General features: G+C 39.3%; 1 protein-coding gene across 5 annotated transcripts in view; it reads left to right on the top strand.

Moving 5' to 3' along the window:
• NUBPL (NUBP iron-sulfur cluster assembly factor, mitochondrial) overlaps positions 1–27495 on the top strand; it is a 351028-nt gene that overhangs the window by 46431 nt on the left and 277102 nt on the right. Inside the window, exon 1 of one of the 5 annotated variants that reach the window (XM_081229692.1) lies at positions 19622–19642. The exons of the other annotated variants lie outside the window; for them this stretch is intronic. The gene's annotated coding sequence lies outside the window, so the exon portion shown is untranslated. Of the gene's footprint in view, positions 1–19621; positions 19643–27495 lie in introns of those variants that run through there. 5 annotated transcript variants of the gene reach the window in all.

The raw sequence follows: 27495 nt of genomic DNA on the forward strand, positions 1-27495 counted from the left end.
AAAATGAAGATAAAAGTAAACTAAAAAGGGAAAAAACCACAGGACAACAGAAAAGCAAAGTAGAAATGGAAATATTAAAAAAAGAAAAATATATTACAGAAAAATAGGAAGAAAAAATAAGGGAAAAGAACATGGAACAATAAGAAAGCAAAGTAAAAATAGAAATGTTTAAAATATATAAAAAATAAAAATGTTATAAAACACAGAGATACCGGAAGACTATATATATATATAAAAACTAGAACAACAACAAACAAAAAAGGGAAGAAAAAGAAACCAAAAAAGAAAAAAGGTTAGAACCAACAATAGAGTTAATCAAAACATAATAAAATTAATAGTAATAATTATGTTTCCCTGAGGTCTCTGCTGTAAGTGTCCTTGCATATGCCGTGAGCCACAGCCCACCTCTGTCTCCGCAGTAGGCTCTCCTCTGCCTCTGGGCTGGTCTCTAGACCTGCTGTGCGCCCTGAGGAGACCACTCAGACTCTGCTCTGGCCCAACTCCTACGTGTGCTTGCCCCCAAAGTCCTCAGCTGCCAGAGCTAGACCGTTTTCATTTGTGGGAACACTCACCTTCTACTCAGATGTTCCATAGATGCAGGGTCTACCTAGCTGATTGTGGGGATTTAACCTGCAGCTGATACAGCTGATGGAAAGATTTTTTGATCTTCTTCCTTAGTCACCCCCGCCCCTGGGGTTCAGCTTTGGTTTTATCCCCACCTCTACTTGTGGTCCACCCACAGGAGTCTGGTCCTGAGGCTGGCTTGGAGCTCTTGGGTCTGCCCCAGTGAGGACAGGGTACAGAGGTGTTATGACTGCTTGGATTGTGGGAGTCCTGGTGACACTAAATGCACAGGGAAGTCGGTGGCCATGGGCGCCTTATTGAGTATTTAAGGCATGCCAGAGAATGTTCAAGACTGGGTAAAGCAAATAATTCAAGATAATGTCTTCAGTGTTTATAGTTATTAAAAAAGATTATGCCTAAACAGAATAGCTTAGGAATATTGAGGAAAGCAAATTCTAGACCTTGGAAATGGTATGTTTAAAGGCCTAGCAAAAGACAGTGATGTTTCATTTGTCTTTCTGGGTTCTGCACTTTTAAGATCACTTCTCACCATCTTGGTGGGAACAGCAATATATGTATTAGCCCAACAGTTTTCATTCTGGCTGAAGTCAGAAGCACTTGGAGGTCTTTAAAATACAGAGTATTCCTGAGATTTAATTCATTTATCTAATATTTACCAAGCACTGTTCTTGTCACTGGGGATATATAATAAATGAGAAGAGATATGTTCTCATGGAGCTTACATTCTAGTTGGGAGAGATGTACAATAAACCAATAATTAAAGAAATATCAGCTAGCACCTACAGTACTATGCAGAGTATTAAAACATGGAAATGTGATGAATAACTAAGTGGCTAGTCAAGTGGGGCTGTTGGGAAAGACCTTTCCATAGGTGACATTTAATGGGATTGGAATGACCTAAAGGAGACAACTGTGCAGTGATTAAGAGAAGAGCATTACGCTGTACCTAATTCATTTCTTGCTCCATGTCTGTTTCCTCCTGTTGACCCCTTTCTACTTTCTACATGCTCTTGCTCTCCAAATTGGGTCTCCCCATTTATTAGAATCTTTGGCTCATGACCTTTCAACTCATGCCATGATTTATGACTTGGATTCTCCTCCTTGGCTGGGTCCTTGTTGTGATAGCATTCTTGGAAACAGGAATTCATCTTTATTCAGGAGACTGTCTCCTGGGTTCTGTCTGCTCGTGGCCTTATTGGATGAGATCCACCACATCAGGCTCCAGATCCTCCCCATGTCTGGACAGCATTCTGAGAATTGCAGGTAGGATGTATCTGGAGGAGAGGCAGAAAGTGAGGCTGGGAAGTTGGTCTACGTTTTGATTATGAAAGGACTTGGATTCAGGTTCAGCCTTGGGGGAGAAAAGTTTGGGCTTTGGAGCACAGGTGGAGAGATGGGCTTTTGACAGGATGATAGAGTCAAAGGCTTGGGTAGATTTGTTTCTCTGCAAACTTAGACTCTACGTAGTCTGCTGAAAGTGAACAGAGGAAGGGTGACAGAAAATAATGAAAATTTAGAATTTCCTATGGAAGCAATAAGAGACACACAAAAAATTATTGAGCTATGTTAAGGGTCTATTTGAGATTAGGGATCATTTATTTGTGGGCTCCCCCTGGGAACGGGGGAAAATACCTCACTGTACAAATGTAAAATTATGAGCCACTTACTCTTTTTTTTTTTTTTTTTTTTTTTTTTTTTTTTGCGGTACGCGGGCCTCTCACTGCATGGCCTCTCCCGCTGCGGAGCACAGGCTCCGGACGCGCAGGCTCAGCGGCCACGCCCCACGGGCCCAGCCGCTCCACGGCACATGGGATCCTCCCGGACCGAGGCACGAACCCGTGTCCCCCGCGTCGGCAGGCGGACTCTCAACCACTGTGCCACCAGGGAAGCCCGAGCCACTTACTCTTACATTTACTTCCAGCCTGGGTGTAGAAGAAGCAGATTGTCAAAATATTCTTGGCTGATGGTTTCCATGCTAATACTACCAGGAGAGGAGGCCAGCAGGGTTGAGAGTGCTGATAAGAAAGTAGCAGAAGTGATATTTCTAGGGGTTTAAGTAGAATAGGAAAACCACCATGAGTTTGACAGAGGGAGAGAGAGGGTGGAGTTGAGGGACTGGAGGTCTGATCTGTAGGCATAGTAGTGTTTATATGAGTATAGAAGACTGTGGTTGAAGTGGGATATTGGAATTTTTAATGTTCAAGGTGTGGCAGTTCTGTTTGATGGTAAAATCTCTAGAGTGTGGCAGAGGAACACAGGTAGTAAAGCAGTCGTTGGAATCAACATCCAGAAAGTTCAAATTAAGGTATTGGATGATCTTTATCCTAAGAGCAGTGGAAATCACTGAAAGGTTTTAGGTAAGAAGTGATATGGTTATGGTGGTAGTTTAAAAAGATAGCCTGGGGCTTCCCAGGTGGCGCAGTGGTTAAGAATCCACCTGCCAATTCAGGGGACATGGGTTCGAGCCCTGGTCTGGGAAGATCCCACATGCCACGGAGCAGCTAAGCCCGTGAGCCACAACTACTGAGCCTGCTAGGCACAACTACTGAGCCCACGAGGCACAACTACTGAGCCTGCATGCCACAACTACTGAGCCCACGTGCCACAACTACTGAAGCCTGTGCCTAGAGCCTGTGCTCTGCAACAAGAGAAGCCACGACAATGAGAACCCTGGGCACCACAATGAAGAGTAGCCCCCACTCGCCCCAACTAGAGAAAGCCTGCATGCAGCAACGAAGACCCAACGCAGCCAAAAATAAATTAAAAAAAAAAAAGATAGCCTGGCTTTTGAGGTGGAGAATGGATTGCTGAAATGTGAGAGTGACAGTGGGAAGACCAATTATCTCAGTTTGGGTTCCGCCAGAAGTAGACTTAGAGCAAGTAGTGTTTTTTCTGAAATGATCTCAGGAAACCATGGTAAGGGGTGGGGAAGGGAGATAGAGATGGGCAGAAGCAAATGAAGGGTGAAGTATTAAACAAGATACAGCTGTGGGTAATTAACACTTAATTCCACTGAGGAACTCTGGGAAACTGTGTAGAACACATACCCCCTGGGTTACCTCACCCAAGGGACAAGGAGCTTACCTCACCCAAGGGACAAGGAGCTTGGGTATTTATACACGAATTCCTGTCAATTTTTGGTTTATGCATGCTCCCAGAGGGTGTTAATTTCTTGGTACTTCCTTTTTCATACATATGAGCAGAGTGGGACCCTTTGGCCAGAGAAAGTTTTGAGGTTAAAAGAAAGTAGATCCTGGAAGAGGAAGTTTGGCTAGCAAGAACTGACACAGTAATAACAAGTAGTTGTGGGTTGGCATCAAAGAGGATCTGCTAAATCTGTTCAAAAGACTATTATGTTAGTCCAGGCAAGAGACAAAGGCAGCTTGGACCAAGTAGTGGTGATGAAGATGGGGGAAAGTGAAAGGATTTAGGAGGTGCATGTGCACATGAGTTTCATGCTTTCTATTTTTTTAACCATATTCGTAAAGATTTTACGTTTCTGATCCCCTTTCAAGGTAAACTGTAAGCTAAAGATATCCCAAGAAGACAGGAATGAAGTCTGATACTCTTACTCCTGATTCAGGTTACTAACTACTGAAAGGCGAAAAATCTAAGGCAGTGCTGTCCAATAGAAATATTATGCAAGTCACATTAAAAATTTTCCAGAGCCACATTTAAAAAGTGAAAAGCAATAGGTAGAATTCGTTTTAATTATGTATTTCATTTAACTCGATATGTTCAAATATTATAGTTTCAACATGTAATCAATACAAAATTATTGATGAAGTATTTACATCCATTTTTTGGGCACTAAGTCTTTAAAATCTGATGTGTATTTTACACATAAAGCACATTTTAATTTGAACTATCCACACTTCAAACAAGTGCTTGATACCTGCCATATTGGACAGTGCAGATCTAGGATTTAGTTTATTTAAGAAATGTGTTCTTTTACAATGTGTTATAAATAATAATACTATTATAAATAAATAGTAGAAGGAAAATATTTTGCATTTAAGTATTGAATGTTAAAACTAAAATGAACTAGGCAATATTAATATGGTTTCTGACTCTCCTCCACTTTTATTATTTTGAGATTTCCAAGTTAAGTGGGAGATATAATTTTTAAACTTAGTATAGGTTTGTACTAATGAGAACTAGACAACTAGAATGACAACTTTCTTAACTTTTTTGATCTTAAAATAGCTAGTAAGGGTGGCTTCCCGAAGATAAATATTTCTTACTGTTTGCTATTTGGACAGGAAATCCTCTTTAAGTTTTTGATATCAAAATCAGTCTTTTTATGGCTCATTTTACTTTCATGTGTCTTAGGCAGTATCCTAGTGCCCTCTCTTCCTTTCCTAATTTCAAAAACACAATTATCAGAAGGTAATATAAGACTGGAATTCAGAGTTCCTTGTCTTATGAATCATGTTTCTTTCTCCATCATCATGATGGAAATGAGAAATTTTTATTGCTCAGTAAGTGAAATAACTTGAACAGTATAAAATGGTTGTTGACTGAGATTATGAGCTAATAATATCAAAGGTCCAGAGATACTTAGAGGAATGTAATTAAATATTTTAATATACTTATAAAACTGCATCTTTTAAGATATTCTTATGAAAGCCATAGTCAAATGTGGCTTACTTATGTTTTTCTCTGAATTTGTGCATACAGACAGTATAAAAACTAAGGCAACTCAGGCCTATGGAGTCATCATTAGCTATAGCCAATTTGGAGGTAAAGAGTTTACTATGGCCTACCAGAACCTTATTTTCATGAGGCCTTTAGGGAATGTAGGGTAGATTTCCTTACTTATAAATAAAGCATTCCTCTGAGGAGCCTGGGCCACTGCTTAAAGGGTAATCCCAAAAAATAATCTAACAAAAGAGTAAAAAAAGCTTTGGAGCTTTGGCTTCAGATGTACTTGAATTCAAATCTTTTACTTTTTTTTTTTTTATATAAGATACAGCCTCAGTCCTATCACTTAGATTCTCTAAGTTTCGGATGTCTCCTATTTATCTTTTTTTTTTTCTTTTTTTTTGGCTGCATCAGGCCTTAGTTGCAGTAAGCAGGATCTTTGTTGCGGCCTGCAGGATCTTTCGTGGCAGCGAGTGGGCTCTTCGTTTGGCACGTGGGCTTCTCTACTTGCCCTGCATGGGGGTCCAGAGCATGCGGGCTAAGTAGTTGCAGCACGCAGGCTTAGTTGCCCTGCGGCATGTGAGATCTTAGTTCCCCAGCCAGGGATCGAACCCCTGTCTCCAGCATTGGAAGGTGTATTCTTAACCACTGGACTACCAGGGAAGTCCCTCAGATATCCCCTATTCATTTTAAAGAATTTTTTTTTTAAGTTTATAGCTCACTAGTTTTTTTAAAAATTTTTGTTTATTTAATTTTTTGGCTGCATTGGGTCTTTGCTGCTGTGTACAGGCTTTTCTCTAGTTGCAGTGAGCAGGGGCTACTCTTCATTGTGGTGCGTGGGCTTCTCATTCTGGTGGCTTCTCTTGTTGTGGAGCATGGGCTCTGAGTACGTGGGCTTTAGTAGTTGCAGCACGTGGGCTCTGAAGTTGTGGCTCATGGGCTTAGTTGCTCCACAGCATGTGGGATCTTCCCAGACCAGGGATCGAACCCATGTCCCCTGCATTGGCAGGCAGATTCTTAACCACTGCACCACCCTGGAAGTCCTAGGTTTTGTTTTTGATAGTGGTATATACATCTAAATATGTATTACATTTCTATAATAAAGGGACGCACTATACATCCTGTTTGGTAACTTTTCCCATTTAATAATATGTTATAAATGTCTTTCATCTCAACAAGCTAATATGTTAATAAATATATATCTACATAATCATTTTAATAGCTATGTAATTGTCCCTTGCAGGCTATTTTGAGGATTATAGTATGAGATAAAATATGTGACCATAACAAGCATTTAGCAATTTGAAAACAACTAGACTATAAATGGAACTGAATTTCAGATTTCATGCAATCAGCCTGCAGGCTGACCTTTTCCCACCTATCTTTGCTAGCCAGCCACCATCATGCAGACAGTCTCTGGCTGCCTTCAAGCAAGACCTCCACATGTAATTGCCTCATACATCAGGACCAGACACCCTGTGTCTCAGACATCCCTGGAGGCACCAGAACAAAGGTGGCTCAAGAACCTGCATAGAAGATGTAGGTAACAATGACTTTGATGGAAGATCATGGAATATTGAGGCTCTAGAGAGAGAAAATGTATATTATACTGGTTCAGGACCCGGAAGGACAGGAGACTCCCAGAGGAAAGAAACACTTAAAGGATAGCTTCTCAGAGCAGAAAGTTCACTTTCATTTCTATGAAGTTCTTCATTTCTAGCACCCTAGCAGTGTTTGTTCTCTTCCTTATGGAACAAAATTCAGCTAGTGACCTCCCAGTTCAGTGAGATTATCAGAACATGAGGAATACTCCAGATTCCTATTTGAAAATATGTGTTCCTCCTACTACATTTCTAGGTTTAAAATACTCCCTTTAACATTCCAAGAATTATTTTTGTAAACAATCTTGGCTGCAGTTCAAAATACTGTATGTAACATTTGGTAGCCTAGTTCATAGTCCCTCTCTGAATACCAGTTGACAGAAGCACTATCAGATGGTCTGGGATAGAGACAGATCCTAGGTCATATCCTAAGTCACTTGGAGCAGGGTCGAAGAGGGGAACTTTGAGGTCTGTTGTTGGCCATTCCTCCTTCAGACTACACTTCTTGAGAAGGACACTCTGAGCTGTGGGTGCTGGTGTAGAGCCTGCTGGGAGGAGGGCTGCATATTTGGCATCTTATGGTGCTGTCCCAATGGCTTCTCCAACTAAGTCAATTGAGGTCTCAATTCTTCAACAGAGGAAGCTGTAAATATTGAAAGAGAGCATTGGTCATATGGTCAACTATATTGCTATGTATCAAGTAGTATGGTGGCACTGTAGACAAGAGTGGTTCAGCTATTGGGGAGCTTCTGAATTAGTGGGGAGCACAGGACATATGAGGCAAATAGTGACAACTGTGTTTAGTGATGTAAAGGGAAAATTGACCTAGACTGGGAGTCAGGGAGATTTCCTTGAAGGAGTGACATTTGAGCTGAGACTTGAAGTTAGGTGGGTAATGAGAGTGGGGAACTGACGTTTCCAGCAAAGGAAACAACTTGTGAGAAGGCCCCAGGTATGACTGAGGAATTCAGTAAGGCTAGAGGGCAGAGAGCTTGGGAGAAGGATGGGACAGGAGATGTGCATAGGACCAGATCATGTAGGGCTTTACAGGCCATGTTAATTGTACTGCATTTTATTTGAAGGATGATGGGAAGGGGGAAGATACCACATGTATTAATTTGCTAGGGCTGCCATAACAAAATACCACAGACTGGGTGTCTTAAACAACAGAAATTAATAGGTTCACAGTTCTAGAGGCTGGAAGTCCAAGATGAAGATGCTGGTAAGGTTGGTTTCCTCTGAGGCCTCCTTCTTTAGCTTACAGGTGGCTCCACGCTTGCCACCTCCTCAAATGGTCATTTCTTTGTGTGTATGCCCCTTGTGTTTCTTTGTGTGCCCCAATTTTCTCTTTTTATGAGGACACCAGTCAGTTTAGATTAGGGCCTGCCATAATGGTCTCCTTTTAACTTGATTGCCTCTTTTTTGGCATTTAGGAATTTCTTTTAAAAATCGAGATATAATCGACATATAACATTATATTAGTTTCAGGTGTACAATATAATGATTCAATATTTGTATATATTGCAAAATGATCACCACAAGTCTAGTTAACATCCTTTAATTATCTCTTTAAAGGCCCTGTCTCAAATGCAGTCACATCCTAAGGTACTGAAGGGGGGTGGTTAGGATTCCAACATATGAAATTGGGGTACACAATTTAGCTCATAATACCATTTATGTGCCTGTTGGGTAGAGAATGGATTGGAGAGGGGCAATAGTGGAGACTCCACTGTGAAAAATGATACTGACCTGCCAGGATGTGTGTTGTGAAGATAGAACAAAGGCAGTGGGTTTGAGAAGCATTTTGATGGAGGATTGATAGAATCTGAGGGTAAGGGAGAGGGAGGAGTCAAAGATGACTCCTGAATTTCTGGTTCTCCATCTGGCTGGGTGGTGATGCAGTTTATTTAGTAAAAGAAGAATGGAAAAAGAGAATGGTGGTTTGTGGGGAAGATGATGGCTTCTGTTCTGCTCATGTGGAATTTGGGATGCCTGTTACACATCAAGTGCATATGATGAGCAGATTGCTTGCTGGAGAGGAAGTCACCCTCCATAATAGACAGATCTGATTGCCATATACATCAACCTCTGTAGGAGACAAAATTGCTGTTAAAACTACACAACTCAGGCTTCCCTGGTGGCGCAGTGGTTGAGAATCTGCCTGCTAATTCAGGGGACACGGGTTCAAGCCCTGGTCTGGGAGGATCCCACATGCCACGGAGCAACTAGGCCTGTGAGCCACAACTACTGAGCCTGCGCATCTGGAGCCTATGCTCCACAACAGGAGAGGCCGCGATAGTGAGAGGCCCGCGCACTGCGATGACAAGTGGCCCCCGCTTGCCACAACTAGAGAAGGCCCTCACACAGAAATGAAGACCCAACACAGCAAAAATAAATAAATTAATAAACTCCTACCCCCAACATCTTCTTTAAAAAAAAAAAACAAAAAACAAAAAACTGCACAACTCAAATGGGATTCGAACCCAGCCAAAATTCAGATTGGGCATTGAACCCACAGGCTGGGACTCGAACCTGCTGTCTTTTAATTGAGATCACACACCTGATCTCAGGACTTAATGAAGCTCAGGTTCTTTATGTTTCAGTGCAGAAGGAATTCAGCAGGAGGCAAAGTGATAGGTAAGAAGTAGCTTTATTTAGATACACATTCCACAGACAGAATGTAGTCAGTCTCAAAAGGCAAGAGCTGCCCCAAAATATGGGGTGGTTAGTTTTTATGGGCTGTGTAATTTCATAGGCTGAGTGGGAGGATTATTCCAACTATTTTGGGGAAGGGGTGGGGATTACCAGGAATTGGGCCACTGCCCACTTTTTGACCATTTATGGTTGGCCTTGGAATTGTCATGGCACCTGTGGGTGTGTATTTAGCATATGCTAATGTATTACAATGAGCACATAATAAGGCTCAATGTCTACTGGAAGTCGAACCTTCAGCCCCCTTGGGCCTAGTCAGTTCTAACCAGTTTATGTCATGTTCACAACGGCTATGTCATTCTTTAAGGGTTGTGTCTTGCTTCCTTTCCTCCTGTTTCACTGTCACCTGGTCCTTGTATTTTACTTTTTTAGGGAAAAAAAATTGTAGCCCTTTTCAAAAATGTGTTCTTGGCATCCTTAGAAATTCTTTCTCAAAATTTGCTAGGCTAGGGTTCAGTAGCTTTTTATAGTTAACATTACAGAATATTTCTTTAAATTTTCCATAGTCAGCTTGACTCGTGACTTAATAAGCCTAAAGGAATTGCCTAATGTTATTAACCTCTTTTTAAGGATAAAACAACTCTTTTCATTTCCTTCCTTCATGCCAAAGCTTGGTAAAGGATGAAGTCTTGCACTAAAAGTGAAGTGTGTAAAACTCTGAGGAGATGGTAGAACAGAAGGCCTTTTCATGGCAGCACAAAGTCCCAGGCAGTTCAGGCATGTGTGGATTGGTGGTCCCTCAGTGGGAGCAAGGGTGTTAATGGTAGCTGGGGAGCAGAAAGGCAGTGTCAGGAGGCACAATGTGCTGTGGCACCAGGGTCATGGTGAGCAGTGTCCTTAGAATGAAGGCTGAGCCCTGGGGCAGCTGGAGACAGGCTGGAGCTAGCTCAGAGGTCGGGAAAGAGCTGGGTCACTCCTGGTGAAAGGGGTTCTTGTTGAGTGCCTGCCCCACGTTACCTAAAGGGCCATGGAGGAGATGCCAGCCTACTAAAAGGGTCTTTGGTCCTTGAGTTATCTTAGAAGAGATAACTTTAGCCTAAAGCAAATAAATCTGCATGACTCACCATAACCTTCTTAGTAAAAGGACTGCTACAATTTGCTTTATGTTTTTAATAAATTAAACAATTAATATTTTTAATAAATTAGAGATCATTAGACTGACCAAATGCTCCAATTTTCCTGGAACGATCACAGTTTATACCTGTTGTCCCACATTATTAATAGTGTCTTCTCCAGTCTCAAAAGTGTCCTGATTTGGATGACAAGTTATCTGGTAACACTATTTTTAATAAAATGATCTTTTCTTAAACAGGAGTACTATTTTGTGAATCTTGGCAGAGCAGGCCAATTTCTATATCATAATATTTGACAGTATTCCTTTTAAGGTGATTCACTATGTACTACTTTTAATAAATACATTTTAAAAAATTAGAAGTTTTTCCATTCAGAAGTGCTTGACCATAGTTTCACTTCTGAAATCAGAATTTATTACACACACATACATTCCTTCTTTATCTCATTCACATTTGACCATCTCATTATTTCACAAAAGTATCATGGGATTGTTTTTTAAATAAATTTTTTAATTTCATTTTTAAAATTTTTGGCTATGTTGGGTCTTTGTTGCTGCACGCGGGCTTTCTCTAGTCTTGGCGAGCAGGGGCTACTCTTCGTTGCAGTGCGTGGGCTTCTCATTGTGGTGGCTTCTCTTGTTGTGGAGCATGGGCTCTAGAGCACAGGCTCAGTAGCTGTGGCGCATGGGCTCAGTTGCTCCTTAGCATGTGGGATCTTCCTGGACTAGGGCTCAAACACGTGTCCCCTGCATTGGCAGGCAGATTCTTAACCACTGCGCCACCGGGGAAGCCCAGTATCATGGAATTTTAAAATTTATTTCTAATTAAACAAGTTTTTCATAATGTTTTATAAGTAAGAAATTAGAGGTTGAAAGAGGAAACATTACATATGGCAAGGAGCCAATGCAAATTAAGGGGGGGTGGAGGAAGAAGGTTTATCCTATTAAGGAAACATTAAAAAAAATTAAAATTATCTAGTAATGTACTTATTACTCAAATATATCAGATAATTTGGTATGAAAACCAAATTATTTCTGGACCTAATTTCTGGAATAGGAAATTAATTATACAGAACGTCTAAAAATTATTAGTATAAAATAGAAATAGAAGTTATTCAGAATATAAGTATAAAGAATATTTATGTGTGGTGTCTAAGGAAGCTGTATCCCAAATAAACCTTTCTCAGATTATGAAACGTAGATTTGAATACATTTCACATTTACTTACACCAAAATTGAATGTTCACCCCTACCTTTCGCCCACGTTTAAGATCACTCGTCTGGTTTTCCATTTCAATGTATGTTATTGACCACTAGAGGGAGAAACAAGAAAGGCTTTGAAAATTTTGACAAATCTGAGAGATTAGTTAAATACCAGTAGTCAAATGTACTAATTGTAGTGAAATCCGAATTCAAGGAAGGCACTCACAGATACAGTTGTGGCTGGAGATCTGTCGATTCTATGGGATCCTGCAGAAATAATGTAACAGAAAGATGATGTGACTTCTCTAAAGTGTGAGGAACAGCACATTCCATGGTTGACCAGCTAAATTATAGTTTTGTTCAACTTATGCCTTTACCCAAAGAGCAAGTGCAATAACTAAACATATTTAATAAGGATGAATAATGAAAGGATTAACTGCTTCAGACTTCAAATGTGGGAAAAGTGGCAGTAAAGGAAAAATACTACTATAATCAAAACAATTCCCCAATACTTTGCATTAAGTGAATTTGACAATTAATACTTAAAATTATATTTAAATATATAGAACATAGTTGTTATAAAGTGACTGAAGATTCTAACCAGCTAAAGGTGTGTTTTTCCTACACGACTCAATGCATGGATTTATCAAGAGACAATTTCTTGAACTCTATTACTTTTTTGGAAATTTGTCTTTGAATTATTTGTTAACCAAGAAATTCCTGACTCTTTTAGTTGTAAGGAAAATATATAAAATGTATTAGTTCAACAAATAAATGTTGAACAACTATTCAGTGTTAGATATTCAGGAGATTCAAGACTGAATTGGACATGAATTCTTAAGAAATTTATCGTCTAAAAAAGCCTATTCATAGAAATCTGTAAAACAAGGTAGATGTGGAACATGCCATTAGAGAAGCAGAGTCAGGGCACTATGGGTGTTGAGAAGGAAAAGTTACTTCTAGTTTGATGTGTGTGTGGGGAGTGGTTGGGGTAGAGGGTGTGAAGGCAGGAGGAATCAGAGAAGGCTTCATGAAAGATGTGAAATTTGAACAGGGCCTAAAGATACTCAGGATTTAGAAATGTGGCAATGACAGGAGAAGCATTTAGGTGGAGGGAGCAGAATGAGCAAAGGCATGGAGGTAAAGTCCTGCTGGGCAAATGCAAAATGTATAAACACACAAACAGAAAACAGAAAAGCATAGGTGATCTAAAAACACATACATTAGTCTAACGTGTGAAATATATTTGGATTAGCCTATAACTGTTTGTGATGGTTAATTTTATGTCAACTTGACTGAGCCATGGGGTGCCCAGATATTTGGTCAAACATGATTCTGGGTGTTTCTGTGAGGTGTTGGATGAGATTTAACTGATTTAACAGTTAGAACAGTAGACTGAATAAAGAAGATTGCTCTCCATAATGTGTGTGGGCCTCATCCAATCAGCTGAAGGCCTGACTATCACATAAGGCTGACTCTCCCCTGGTAAGAGAGAATTCTCTTGCCTAATGGCCTTCGGACTTGAATGGGGACATCAGCTCTGCAGATTTTGGACTTGCCAGCCTCCATAATTGCATGAGGCAATTTCTTATATCTCTTTCTTTCTCTATAAATATATCCTATTGATTCTGTTTCTCTGGAGAACTTGGATTAATACACTGGTAATACTGTTTAAAAATACTGTTTAAAAATAATCATCTAGGGCTTCCCTGGTGGCACAGTGGTTGAGAGTCCACCTGCCGATGCAGGGGACATGGGTTCGTGTCCCGGTCTGGGAAGATCCCACATGCCGCGGAGCGGCTGGGCCCGTGAGCCATGGCTGCTGAGCCTGTGCGTCCGGAGCCTGTGCTCCGCAATGGGAGAGTCCACAACAGTGAGAGGCCCACGTAATGCAAAAAAAAAAAAAAAAAGCTGCTAATAATCTGCCAGCAATATCTATTTGGTACCATTTTGATCTCAGTGTTATGCTGAACAATGGGGAACACTAGAATAGTATCAACTGACAGAGAATGTATCTAATATATCTGAGAGGTACTTCAAAGAATAGATAGATATGCTGATAAAACTAATTGATTTAAAAATAAATGTTCTAATTATTAATTTATTATTAAAGTAAAGGAAAAAATTAAAATTGTAACTCAGAGGAAAGAAGAAAAATAAATTATAACCCTAATAGTTTAATATAACCACTGTTAACATTTTGGTATATTTTCTTTCAGTAATTTTTTCCTTTGCAATTTAAAAAAAATAAATTTATTTATTTATTTTTGGCTGTGTTGGGTCTTTGTTGCTGTGTTCAGGCTTTCTCTAGTTGCACTGAGAGGGGGCTACTCTTCATTGCAGTGCGCAGGCTTCTCATTGTGGTGGCTTCTCTTGTTGCAGAGCTCAGGCTCTAGAGCTCAGGCTCAGTAGTTGTGGCGCACAGGCTTAGTTGCTCCACGGCGTGGGATCTTCCCAGACCAGGGCTCGAACCCATGTCCTCTGCACTGGCAGGCGGATTCTTAACCACTGCACCACCAGGGAAGTCCCTCCTTTGCAATTTTTAATGTACATAAAACTTTAGTGTACATAAAATCATGTAGTCAATTTTTTTACTTATTATATCCTAAACATTTCCCCATATTGTTTCAGTCTTAAGAACTATAACTTTTGTTGCCTGTACAATGTACAGTCTGCAAACTTACTATAATTTTCATAATTATTTCCTTACTTTTGGATATTATAGTTGTTATACAGATTTTTTCTCTATTTTTAAGATCATTAATATAAATATCTTTATAATTATAGCTTTTCATATTCTGAATTATTTCAGAATAAATTCCCAGAAGCAGTACATTAGATCACAGGTATGAATACTTTTATAGTTAGTCTAAATTGCTTTCAAGGGACTTCCCTGGTGGTCCAGTGGTAAAGAATTCTTATTACAATGCAGGGGATGCAGGTTCGATCCCTGGTCAGGGAACTAAGATCCCACATGCTGCATGAGCTCACGCATCTCAACTAGACAGCCTGCGTGCCACAAACTACAGAGCCCACGTACCTTGGAGCCTGTGCACCTCAACTAGAGAAGAGAAAACCCACACGCCACAGCTAGAGAGAAGCCTGTGTGCTGCAATGAAGGGCCTGTGCACTGCAATGAAAAATCCCACATGCCTCAACGAAGATCCAGTGTGCCACAACTAAGACCTGACGCAGCCAAATAAAATAAATAAATAAATAATAAACGATTAACTTCTTAATAAAAAAAATTGCTTTCCACAAATGCTGTACCAACTTATAAGGCCACTGAAATAAAACCTACTCAATATTCCTTCTCATCTTTGTTAATAAAAGACTTTGTTTGATAGAGATGTGAGTTGTTATAAAACCTCATTTCCTCAGACTCTCTTGCAGCTGGGTATGTCTTTAGGACTGTGTTCTGGTTTATGAAGGTAGCTGGGTTGAGCTTTTAGAAACAATTTTGTTTCACTAATTAAAAGGAACCAGCTGGCACACATCTTTCCCTTTTTCCCTTCCTTTCTCCTTGACTATAAGTAGAGCAGCCTTCTTGCAACTTTGAGGATGAAGGCTACAAGTTAAGATGGTAGAACAGGAAGCTAGAAGCAGCTGGTGATTTTCTTGAACATCTGTACCAGCTCTGGACTCTTTCCTCTGGAATTCTTGTTACAAGACTAAATTAACCCATATTTAGTTAAGAAACTGTAGTCATATTTCTGTTGCATAAGACCAAAAGAAAATCTAATAGTAATGCATAGCAATTACATGTGCATAATTATTTCTCCATAATAGTGGATATTGTCACTAAAATTGGAGAGGCACTATATTGGTGATCTTAATTGCAAATCAAAATGCCTAACCTAAACTAGTTTAAACGAAAAAAGGGAATTTACTTGTTCACGTACTGGAGAAAATATAGGCATTGAACTAACTTTGGGCTTTACTAAGTGGCATCAATGATACTATTAGGTCAGATCTCTTTTTCCCTTCTCCTTTTCTCTCTCTCTTACACTATCTCCCCTTTGTTTTCCTCTACTTGTTGGCCCCTTCTCTCCTACAGAGAAAATGGACTTTTTCCACACAACTGGAGAAGCTGGCCAATAAGCAACTCCAGGCTTATGTTGGTCCAAAGTCAGTGAAAAGTGTGGAATGAGAGAACTTCCCACTTTTGTTCAAATATCAGTCCTGGGGAAGGACTCTGATTCATCAGGCCTGTGTCATGTGCTCATCCAAGGGGGAGGCAGACAGGAGAAGTGTGTTTGTCAATCCCTCCAAGATCACTGGAATAAGGAAGGGGAAATTACTCAAAGAAAAATTTGAGTGTTGACACCATAACGTGGTAGAAAGTCTAAAACAACCTGTCATCAGCAACCATCTTTTACTAATAAAATGATCTTTATTATTATTTTAGTTTGCTCTTCTTTGAAGTTGAATATTTTGTCTGTGTATAAATTTTATTTCCTTTTTTCAAAATTCCCTCTTTTAAAGATGTTGACACTTCATTGACAACCAACCAGAATAAGTGTATACTTGACAAATCAGTTGAATATTCTCTTTATTTTGAACATAATACCTATTTTGTGCTTGTAATCTAATATTCTGTATCTGGATATGCCATCCTCAAAGAATAGGAAATACATATTCTTTATAATGTTTATGTAGACATATTCTAAAGGTCCTAAATCTAGTGAGAAAAGTGACAATTGGGCTAGACATAAATTTAATCAATAGGTGTACATGAGTCATGTAGTATATTTAGTATGGAGAGGTTAAACATATAGTAGATTCCCTTTCTGGGAGCTTACTGAATTGATTTTAATATATTACTTTGTGAGAATGCTTCTTTAGCTATTACATTGGCATATTGACATTATGGGTTGTTTACCCAAACTCTGAATTATTCAAAATGAGATTTAAAAGCCCATTCAGGATTTAGGCTTTAGATTAAGGCATAAAAAAGTAAAGCAAAAAAAAAGTGGCCTAGAGGATCTTCTGGTAAACTATAAATATTTTATTACTTTTTAATTTACTAAATATTTATTCATTTGATGTTTATGGCAATTGTTTCATATATTTCTATGGTCCACATGAGATCTTACGATTTTAGAGAGCAGGGTCAGTGGCTGCAGATTCTCCAGTTCTTTACTTCCAGGCTTTGATGTAAGGGTAGCCCTGTTGTATCCCATGAGGCAAAGGGGTGAGAAACTAAGTCATCAGAGCTTAGCCCACATAATCCCACCAAGCTGAATTTAAATGCCCTTCAAAGAGAGAAGATTGAGACATAAAAACAAGTGATGTATTGATTGTACAATGTACCCAGTATACTAAATCAACTTGATTCCTCTCTTTCTTGAAGAAAAAGGGCTGGCAATAGAAATGAAAGAAAGTCTTTTCTCTGCCCTCCAGATCTGCTGCTATGTCTGGCTGCTCCAGACCAGCTGCCTCCTGTAGTCAAGTACCCTGACATGCTGTTTGTCCAGAGAAAGAGCTTTGTTAGCTCTTAGAGTATAAAAGAAATAACAGTTTGGGACTTCTCTGGTGGTCCAGCGGTTAAGACTCTGCGCTTCCACTGCAGGAGGCGCCGGTTCAATCCCTGGTTTGTGAACTAAGATCCCGCATGCTGCACAGTGCAGCCAAAAAAAAAAAAAAAAGAAATAACAGGTTAAAATACTTGAGACATACTAGTCTGTCCACAAACATTAATTACATCTGGATTTACACAATAAAGGCTTGTTCAGGGAATGTTGCAAAATTGCCATTCATTTAGGCATCTGCATTTCGTATGGAGCCCAGAGCAAATGACATTTCACTTCTAGCAGATACCTGGGGTCCTAGTTAGGGCTACATGCAGATTAAAGGCTCCTGATAGCCATGCAGTTTCATGCTTCTGTTTGTGTTTTGTCTCAGCTGACTGGAATTCTATATTTTGTCCTTTGGGAGTTAGCATGAGTTTATGTTCCCTTAGAAGTGTTTTTTGACCGCATCCATTCTGATGTGAGCTAGGTGCCCCTTGTCTATACTCACAGAATATCTTGTTAATAATTATATAATAGAGCTCTAATATAATTGCTTTTCTTACCAGCCTGCTCCACTGTAATTTCAGGGCAGGCTGCAACTATGTTTTATTCATCTTTGAAATACTATGGCCTAGCAAAATACCTGGCCCAGTGGGCACTCAGTAAGTATTTGCTGAAAGGATGAAAATAGTTGAAGTTTATCCTCCAGGTTCCCTCATCTCCCTTCTTGTTTCCCTTCTCTTTTGTGCTGCCGCACCCTGCCTCACCCAATCTCACCATTTTTTCGTCTTCATCCATCCTCTTCCTGACCCGCTAATGGCTCCAGTTGCCAGATCCCATTTGGTTTTGGAAATAAGTTTACTTACGTCATAAATTACAAACCTCTGGAGAGTGGGAAAAGTGTTGATCATTCATTCAAAAGTGTTGAATCCTTCAATAATTAGCACAGTAATTAGTTTTTCACACATTAGGTGTTTACGCTTATATTTTAAAATGTATTGCTTTCATCCACTTATAAAAGCAATACATATTTATTGTAGAGAATTTTTAAAAATATAGAATATCATTAATAATAAAAGCCACTTATCCATCACCTATAGATAAGTGCCATTAATATTTTGGTACATTGCTACATATAACAATTCTTTCCTATGCATTTATACTCTTTTACTGTTTGCAAAATTGAGATCGCACTGTATAAACTCTTTTTATCCTGATTTTTCTGTTTACTGTTATATCATGAGCATTTTATCATGGCATTAAGTATTCTTTTAAAATGTCACTTATTTAATACTTTTCTTATTTCTGGACATTCAGATCCAGTTTTTCCTTGTATAAACAAGTCTGTGATGAAATATCTGTGTATAAATCTTTACATTTCCAATTATTTCTTTAAGATAAAGTCCTAGAAGAATTATTTGATCACTCTGTGTCAACATTTTAAGGTCTTTTGATACTTTTGATACAAACTTCTAGAAGTGTTATATCACTTTATCATTTATTTGCTTACTTAACAAATATCTATCAAGCCTTTACTATGTGCTTGGCACTATGTAGGGCTAGGATTATAATGGAGAAAAATGTACTCAAGGTCGTTGACCTGAAGCTCCTAGGGAGAGACAGGTAACCAACAAATAAATGAAAAAAGGTAAAAGAATAACATATTGTTAGTAGTGCTCTGAGGAGAGCTCTGATAGAGTGGGGCCCTGCTTTGGTTTGAGTGGTGAGGGAAGGCTTTTCTTAGAGATCACATTTAATTTGAAAACCTGAAGGACTGAAAACGCACCAGCCATGGAGATAGAGGGAAGCGTTTGTTGGGAAGAGTAGAATGGCAAAAAATGAGGTTGAGAGAGGTAGGTAGAGCCCGAAGGACCAAAACATGGTTCTCTGTTAGGTGATAGGGAGTTATTAAAACAAACGAATCATGACAATGAATTTATAGGTATCAGCAAGTCAATGCTTTATCACTTTTACTGAATATGTGCATTTTAACAGAAGTCTCCCAGAGATAATATTCTTAACTCAAAAGAATGCTCCCACGGGTGGAATTTGGGACACCATGGTAGGTGAGCATTTCATTGCATCTCAGATCACACTTTATATAGGGTGGCCTACATTTCCCACATCAGAGAGTTCTTTCTCAGGTTGTGTTCTTTTCCATCAATGCCCAGGGGTCTGCACAGGTATACTGGCCAAATACAGCAGCTCTGCATAGACCATGGCTCATCTCTCCTCTTCAACTCAGGTTAATAAAAGCTGTCCAGTCATGACTTTCTTGGGTTGATTGTATATCTCCATGGCAGTGGAATTAGGTAAGATAAAAAGTATTTAATTTCAATATATTTGCCACATTTACATTTTCTCTCTACATAGATAATATATATTAGATTTTATATATAAATATATTAGATAATCTATTATTATATGATAGTTATATATTACATACAGTTGATATATTAAATATATAGATAATTTATAGAGAGATAATATATATTGGATAATAAGAATAATCTTTTGTATAGAGAATTAAGAAAGAATTAATGCTCTAAAAGTTTTCTCCTTATATCTGAGATAGATATTGAGATTCAACAACAGGAGTTGTTTCAAATTCTAAATCCTTGGCTTTAATTAGTTTGTTTTTATATTAGGAGTCAGGCTTTGTATTCAGCTTTCAGATTTATCTTTAAGTATTGTGCATAGATGTTTACTAAGCATTTTCAGATTTATACATATTTATAAATGAAAAGCTTACTTATTTATTCTTTTTGTGTCTGGATTTTCTTTCTTTCTTTCTTTTTTTTTTTTTTTTGCGGTACGCGGGCCTCTCACTGTTGTGGCCTCTCCCGTTGCGGAGCACAGGCTCCGGACGCACAGGCCTAGCGGCCATGGCTCACGGGCCCAGCCACTCTGCGGCACGTGGGATCCTCCCGGACCGGGGCACGAACCCGTGTCCCCTGCATCAGCAGGCGGACTCTCAACCACTGCGCCACCAGGGAAGCCCTTTATTTATTTCTTACTCATCAAAAAGAAAATGATCATTTATTAGAATTCAGACTTTTTAAAGACCATTCCAAAATCAAACAAGATTACAGTGAGGAAAGCATTTTTTCAATTCTTTGTCTAAAAAAGCAGGTCTATACAATACTATTCAGACTCTTCAGTTTGACAAGATATATTATTATAAGCAATCAAAACAAAATTGTCTTGCATAAAATCAATGAAATCAACAAATATTTAATGAGTGTCTATAGTGTACCAGGACCTGAGTAGTCACTGTGAGAGCAAGGGAGAAGTATACAGTAGTGTGTAATCCTTGCCCTGTAGGAGCTTACAGACTAACAGGGGAAATAAAACGTAAGGGTGTGGGAGAAGGGACCTAGGACACTGACATGTATGGACCATCTACTGTGTCCTAGGAATTGTGCTAGGTGCTTCCATATAAATTTTCTCATGCATAGCTGAGCTCAGTATCATCCCCCAAATTCTTTAGTATTCTCTTTCTTACTTTCCACCCATCATACAGCCTTCGGGTCATTCTCAGTCCTGACCTCCCTTCCTCACCTCCCACATCCAGTCATCACTAAATCCTGTTCCTGGATCCTTCCAATGGCCTTCTGACTGGTTTCATTGCCTCTGTTCTCTTCTCTTATTAGCCCATCCTCTTTCCACGTTGTGGACACATTTGCTGTAAAATGCAAATATGATTAGATTAATTACAACTCTTTTGGGATGCAAGTAACAGAATCTATCTAAGATAACCTAAGCAAGGGGGGTAATTTATTATTATGATTGCAGCAATGACTCTTGGGGCCCAAGGGCAGGATGCAGCTCGGTTAGATGAACAGAATGGACCGTGACTGTAGTCCTTCCTTTTTATCTCTTGTCTTTGCTTCTATATATCTACTTCATTTCTTACTACAGATCAGCTCTTAATTCTTTCTGGTCTACATGGAAGGAAAGGACAGCTAGACTAAGCATCTCAGTTTCCATTCTAAATTCCTCAGGGAAAGAACTCATTCAGCCAGCTTGGGTCAGGTGTCACCCTTGGATCAATCACCAATGGCAGTCAGGGTTACCTTGTAAGGACACGGTGATTGTAACCATGTTGTTGGAAGGGAGAAGCAGTTCTCAGAAAAAGGGTTACTAAGCAGATAAATCAAGAGATGTTTCTTGGAGAGGCTGAGAATTTGAGTTGACTAGACTACAGCAGTCCCCAACCTTTTTGGCACCAGGGACTGGTTTAGTGGAAGACAATTTTTCTGCGAACAGGGTGGGGAGCGGTGGGGGGAGGGATGGTTCAGGCGGTAATGCAAGCAATGGGGAGCGATGGGGAGCGGCAGATGAAGCTTCCCTCGGCCGCCACTCACCTCCTGCTGTGCGGCCCGGTTCCTAACAGGCCACGGATGGGTACCAGGGCTTGGCACCCCTGGACTAGAGCATATGATTGAGTTAGGGGTAAAAAGAAATAAGGTTGCAAAGATGATAGCTTGGGCCAAATTTTCAAGACCCTTTATGTGAAGCTAAAAAATTTGAACTTTATCCTATAAACATTGGGGTGTTATTGCAGTTTTTTATTTATTTAAAAAAATTTTTTTAAACAACGCAACTATTATTCCTATTTTTTATAAACTTATTTATTTATTTTTGGCTGTGTTGGGTCTTTGTTGCTGCGTGGGCTTTCTCTAGTTGTGGTGAGCGAGGGCTACTCTTTGTTGCGGTGCATGGGCTTCTCATTGCTGTGGCTTCTCTTGTTGTGGAGCATGGGCTCTAGGCGCTCGGGCTTCAGTAATTGTGGCTCGTGGGCTTCGTTGCTCCGTGGCATGTGGGATCCTCCTGGGCCAGGGCTCGAACCCGTGTCCCCTGCACTGACAGGCCAATTCTTAACCACTGCATCACCAGGGAAGTCGCTATTGCAGTTTTTTAAATGGAGTGACATGATGAAGCAGTATTTAGGATAATTAACCTAGAAGTAGGTTAGTGGATTAGAATTGGGAGAAACTGGAGCAGAGCCCACTTAGGAAGGCTTTGCAGGAGTCAGATATGATGAAGAGGGCATTGGAAGAATGTGAGTCGATAGTTGAGAAGACACAGATTACTTGAACATGGGGGTGAGTTTTAGTTTTTTTAATCTTTGTGAAATTTTTGATTACGATACTGCTATGAAACACAACAAAAAAACCCCAGACCACATATTTCATAGTTCACAGGGCTGAATCGTGTAGTTCTGACAACTCTATCATGTTTCTGGCAGTTTCAAAATTTCTTTCCTCTGGGAGATAAGTGTCAGGTTTTTTTTACCCCTCTCTCTCACCATCCCCGCCCCAGCCTACCATGTATTGGGAGGCTATTACTAGAAATAAAAATGAAGCTGTAAAACTCTGGGGGCTAGTAGTGCAGAGAGGTAGGGAAAGTGGGAAAGAAAAAATGAACTGTTTCAAAATTGGAGTTCCTATAAGAAGGAAAAAGCTAATATCATTAACTAAGAGTACTGGACAGTGAGTCATTTTTAAAGAATTTCTATCAGGTCTCCATAGCACTTTCTCTGTAGAGTTTATTTTAACATCTATCACATTGCATTATGGTTATCTCTCCACGTGGCCACCTCCACACTGGCTATCAGCTTCCTAAAGGCAGACACTCTTGTTATGGATCTTTACATCCATGGTGCTTGACACAGCACTTGACTTACCTAGAAACCCAACAAATGTTGAGTCTACCCTCTTCAACTGCAGGCTTTTAAGGGTAGGGTCTCTGCTTCTTCATATACCCTATAAAGCACTTGAAAGGTGTAACTGAACATAAATTACTAACACATGAACTACCAACCTGATTCTTTTGAAATTTTATGATAAGAATTGGGACCAAAAGGGTACAAGAGAAGAACAAGAGGGCTAGGGTTGGGTGAAAAGTGTTCTAGGGGCTTGTTCAAAAAGAAGCAAGGAACTACATGGGATGTGTGAGGACGTGGGAGAGAATACAGGGGACTTTAAGAGGTGTTGAAGTGAATTGTGAGTTCTCTTCTTGGTATTTGAACAGCACAAGTAAGGGACTTGCCTTGTTTTTGAACTCCTTTTTGTTTTTGGATTGTGTTCTTTCAATGACACTGTTCTGGGATAGGCTACCTAGGTCACAGCTATCTAAGTTTTATATTTATTTAGTTTAATCTGTGAAAGAAAGGAGAAGAAAAAAGAGAGCTAGAGAGAGAAGACAATGAGGTCTAGAGGAAGGAAGGAATGAAGAGGCACATCAATGTCAGATTTCATAAAGGAGATCTGTGAATGTAAACCACGTACCTTGATTTCCATTTTGAAACCACTACAGTTCATCTGAATTATATATTAATTTTATCTGAAATTAGTGACATTTCCACTCAGAGATAAGGGTCTGAGTGAGCTTCAGTGAGAATTAAAAGCATTAGGAGAAACTATTTTGGCATTAAGAAATTCAGCTGATCTTTTATTATAAATGAAATAAACACTGAATAGTAATTCTCATTAAAGAAAGGAAGTATTTAATGTCTTAAAAATACTTCAATTTTAGCTTTCAAAGTAAGTTATTTTGTAGTAGAGACCAAAACTCTTTTTTTTTTTCCCAGGGAAATGTCCTTCTTAAAGGACATTTATATAGGAGCATCATCCTTGGAATCAATAAAAAATTTTTTTTTCTTAATGACATATTTAGATATTGAGATAATGTAGTATATTGAGCTATACCCTGAGGAATTTTAAAATGGAACATCAAAAACATTCAAAGGTCAGTAAAAATTAAATGAATTTCAGGAATGAATTAGTTTTTAGCATCATGTGTAACTACTACTGTTATGTAATATAATCCTGAATGAATAAATTGTAAGTGTGCATGAATAAGCTAGAGACTTATCTAGGGTTTCTTGAGGCTTTTTCACATTTAAAAAATCAGGCTATTGATTACAGAATCAAAGAATTTTAAAACAGAAAGGGACATTGGAGATGATCTTGTTCAACCCTCTCATTTTCTAGATGATTAAAATGTACTATTTAGATAGCAGCAAATTATAAAGCCTTCAACAAAGGTTCTCTATTCGGACAACTACTCTGGCCTAACCATTCCTTCACCAAAAAAGAACAAAAGCGACAACATCGAAGAATCTCTGGCATTCATAACATCCCTTCCTGCTGAGCTAACAAAACCTTGAACCAGCAAGGCAGTTGTCTGTTTAAATTGAGCTTGCTTCTCTGTTGTAAGGGTGGATATAAAGACACTAGGTGACAACACTTGAGCAGTTGTGGTGGCTAGAAAAGAATCATTCTTATCCTCATGAAATAAACGCTTGTTACCAGGCGGTTCTAGAGGGACTGCTTTTAGTGGAACCATCGTTGTCAGATTAATCTGGATGTGGCAAGATCTATAGCAGAACAGGCTGGTGTGTCCCACTGACTCATCTATACACATAGAAATAAGATGCATGCTTCTCTCATGAAATAAACGAGTGAAGACAGTTTTATGAGCAAAGTAGCCTTCAAATACCTGCTAAGCCATTACTTCCTCATTCTCTAACGCTGTCACTGGAATTAGTCAAGCACAATTGCAATTATTCGTTTACATGTCTTTCTAGAATACTAGAAATAAATTCCTTGAGGGTAGGAATAGTCTTATTCCTCTTTGTATATCAAACACCTAGCACGTAGCAGAATATTACATAAATTTTTTGTAATTGAATGTTACGTTGTTATTTATTGGTCTTGCAGAGCCTCAGCATCTACATTTGGATGAGGATATTTGAAGCAAATTTTAAAACAGTAATAATAATGAGATTAACATTTTAAAAGTGCCTTTAATGGTCAAGGTTTTGTGAAAAATACAAAGTTGAATATGACATGGACTCTCCGTCAGAGGGTCTCATAAGATAGGGAAGTATATTAGTGTGCTAGGGCTGCCATAACAAAATCCCACAGACGGGGTGGCTTAAACAACAGAATACTTATTTTCTCACAGTTCTGTAGGCTAGAAGTCTAAGATCAAGGTGTGACAGGCTTGGTGTCTTCTGAGACCTCTCTCCTTGCCTTGCAGATGGTGGCCTTCTTCCTGTGTCCTCACATGGTCTTTCTTCTGTGTGTGCTCATCTCTTTGTGTGTCCAAATTTTCTCTTTTTATAAGGACACCAGTCAGGTTGGATTAGGACCCACCCTACCGGCCTCATTTTAACTTAATCACACTTTAAAGGCCCTATCTCTAAATACAGTCACATTCTGAGGTACTGGGAGTTAGGGCTTCAACATATGAATTTTTGGGAGGCACAGTTCAACTCACAACAGGAAGAAAAAGATAACAAATTGTTTTAACACCAGTCGACTCTGATGAGAGGGATCTGGGAAGACATCCTGGAGGAAGGAGACTCTGACGGGATGTCAGCAAGTAGAATGGAAGTCAGAGTACCATTGATAATTAGACGGGACAATCTCCTCTTATTGACTATGGAGTGACTTGGTGAGGGATGAGAAATCTAGTTAAACTGGTCGATCCTTTCTGACACAGTTGGTGTTCCAACAATCTGATCCTGATTCTCCTTAATACATGCCATCATCCTTTTAAGTTGACCACCTGCTTGGCAGAGTTGAACTATAATATTGACGGATCAGGCAGAGTGTTCTTCCCCCCCCCAGTTTTATTGAGATATTATTGACATACAGCATGTATAAGTAGGAAGAGTTTTTGTCTTTAAATCCAGTAAGCCTAACTGGTACCCGTTATTAGAAACAAATCTGGTAAACTGTGTGTTGCAAATAAGTGGCTCAGAACAGCCACCTTTGCAGTAGAAATCTAGATGGAAGTTTGAGACTTGAGTGGCATCTGGAATAATCAAGACATTCTCTTGAAGCTGTTTTACAAAAATCAATATGGATTTTTAAAATATATTATTTGGAAAACCATTGTCTAACTGGGTGAGCATGAACTACACTTATTTACATTTTTTAAGACAAAAATCAATATGGATTTTTGAATATATTATTTGGAAAGCCATTGTCTAAATGGGTGAGCATGAACTACACTTATTTACATCCTTTAAGACAAAATATCCTCCATGAATATACAGTGCAGCAGTTTATCAGCACCAGCTTTGCAATTAGACTCTCCTGGTTCGAGTCCTGATTCTGCCAGCTCCTCTCCTATGTTACTTATCCTCAGGCAAATGGCTTGTTGTAAGTCTCAGTTTCCTTTGTTGTCTGTAAAATAGTGATTCATACCTTACTTACTTTTGTGTTCTCTGGCAAGATACGTAACCATTTGACAACTCACTCATCTGTGGAATAAAAACTGTAGTAATAGCTACCGTACCTGGCATGTAGTAGGCATTCAGTAGATGTTAATCATCATTAGTGTGGCACCGGGTTAGCTGTGCTTAATAAACGTTTGTTAAGTAACTGAATGACACTAATCCCAAGTAGTAAGAAACTGATAGTGTTCTATAACTATGCATTCATCCAAAATTGTATGGTGAAGGACCACTGGTAGGGAACAGTGGCTTTTACTGTTAACGTGCTAGCAAAGACTTGGAACTAAGTTTCTGATGACTTCCTAAAATGTGTGCCGTGGAACTCCTTTTCCAGTAAGTAAAGGTTGCTTTTTGAGGGGGAAAAAGTCCCTGGAGAAATCCAGTAGCTCCAGGAGGCCATAAAATTCTTGCTTTATTTTGACTTGGCACAGAATGAAGGGCACATACCTTGTTCTGAGGTGAAGAAGGTGCAATGAAGTTTTAAATTCATGTTTCTCTTTTGTCTTTGGTGTATAGGAGGGTCTACTGGTGCCCACCCAACATCCCTTCCTCCTTCTTCCTTGCCAGCAGTGTCTTGATTTTGTTTTGATATCTACTCCTCATCCTCTTGACACAGGTAAATCCTGACTGGTCTGAGTCAATTATAACAATCCCTTCCCACACCCACACAAAGTCTGATTTAGGAAGGAGCATGAGACATAATTCTGACCAATGAGGAATGAGGGGAAATCTGCAACCTGGGAAAGGTTTCCTTACTCTTAAAAAGAGGCACACAGGATGAAGCACCCTCTTTTTCTGCTGCACATTGCCATGTCGGGTTGGAAGGTTTGGAATTGTGGCAACCATCTTACAAGCTAGCTATCAAAATGTAAACACATTTTCTCCTTAGAATCAATGAGACACATTTTCTCC

The sequence above is a fragment of the Mesoplodon bidens genome (genome assembly GCF_964165515.1).
Source record: "Mesoplodon bidens genome assembly, chromosome: 3".
NCBI classification, from domain to species: Eukaryota; Metazoa; Chordata; class Mammalia; order Artiodactyla; family Ziphiidae; genus Mesoplodon; species Mesoplodon bidens.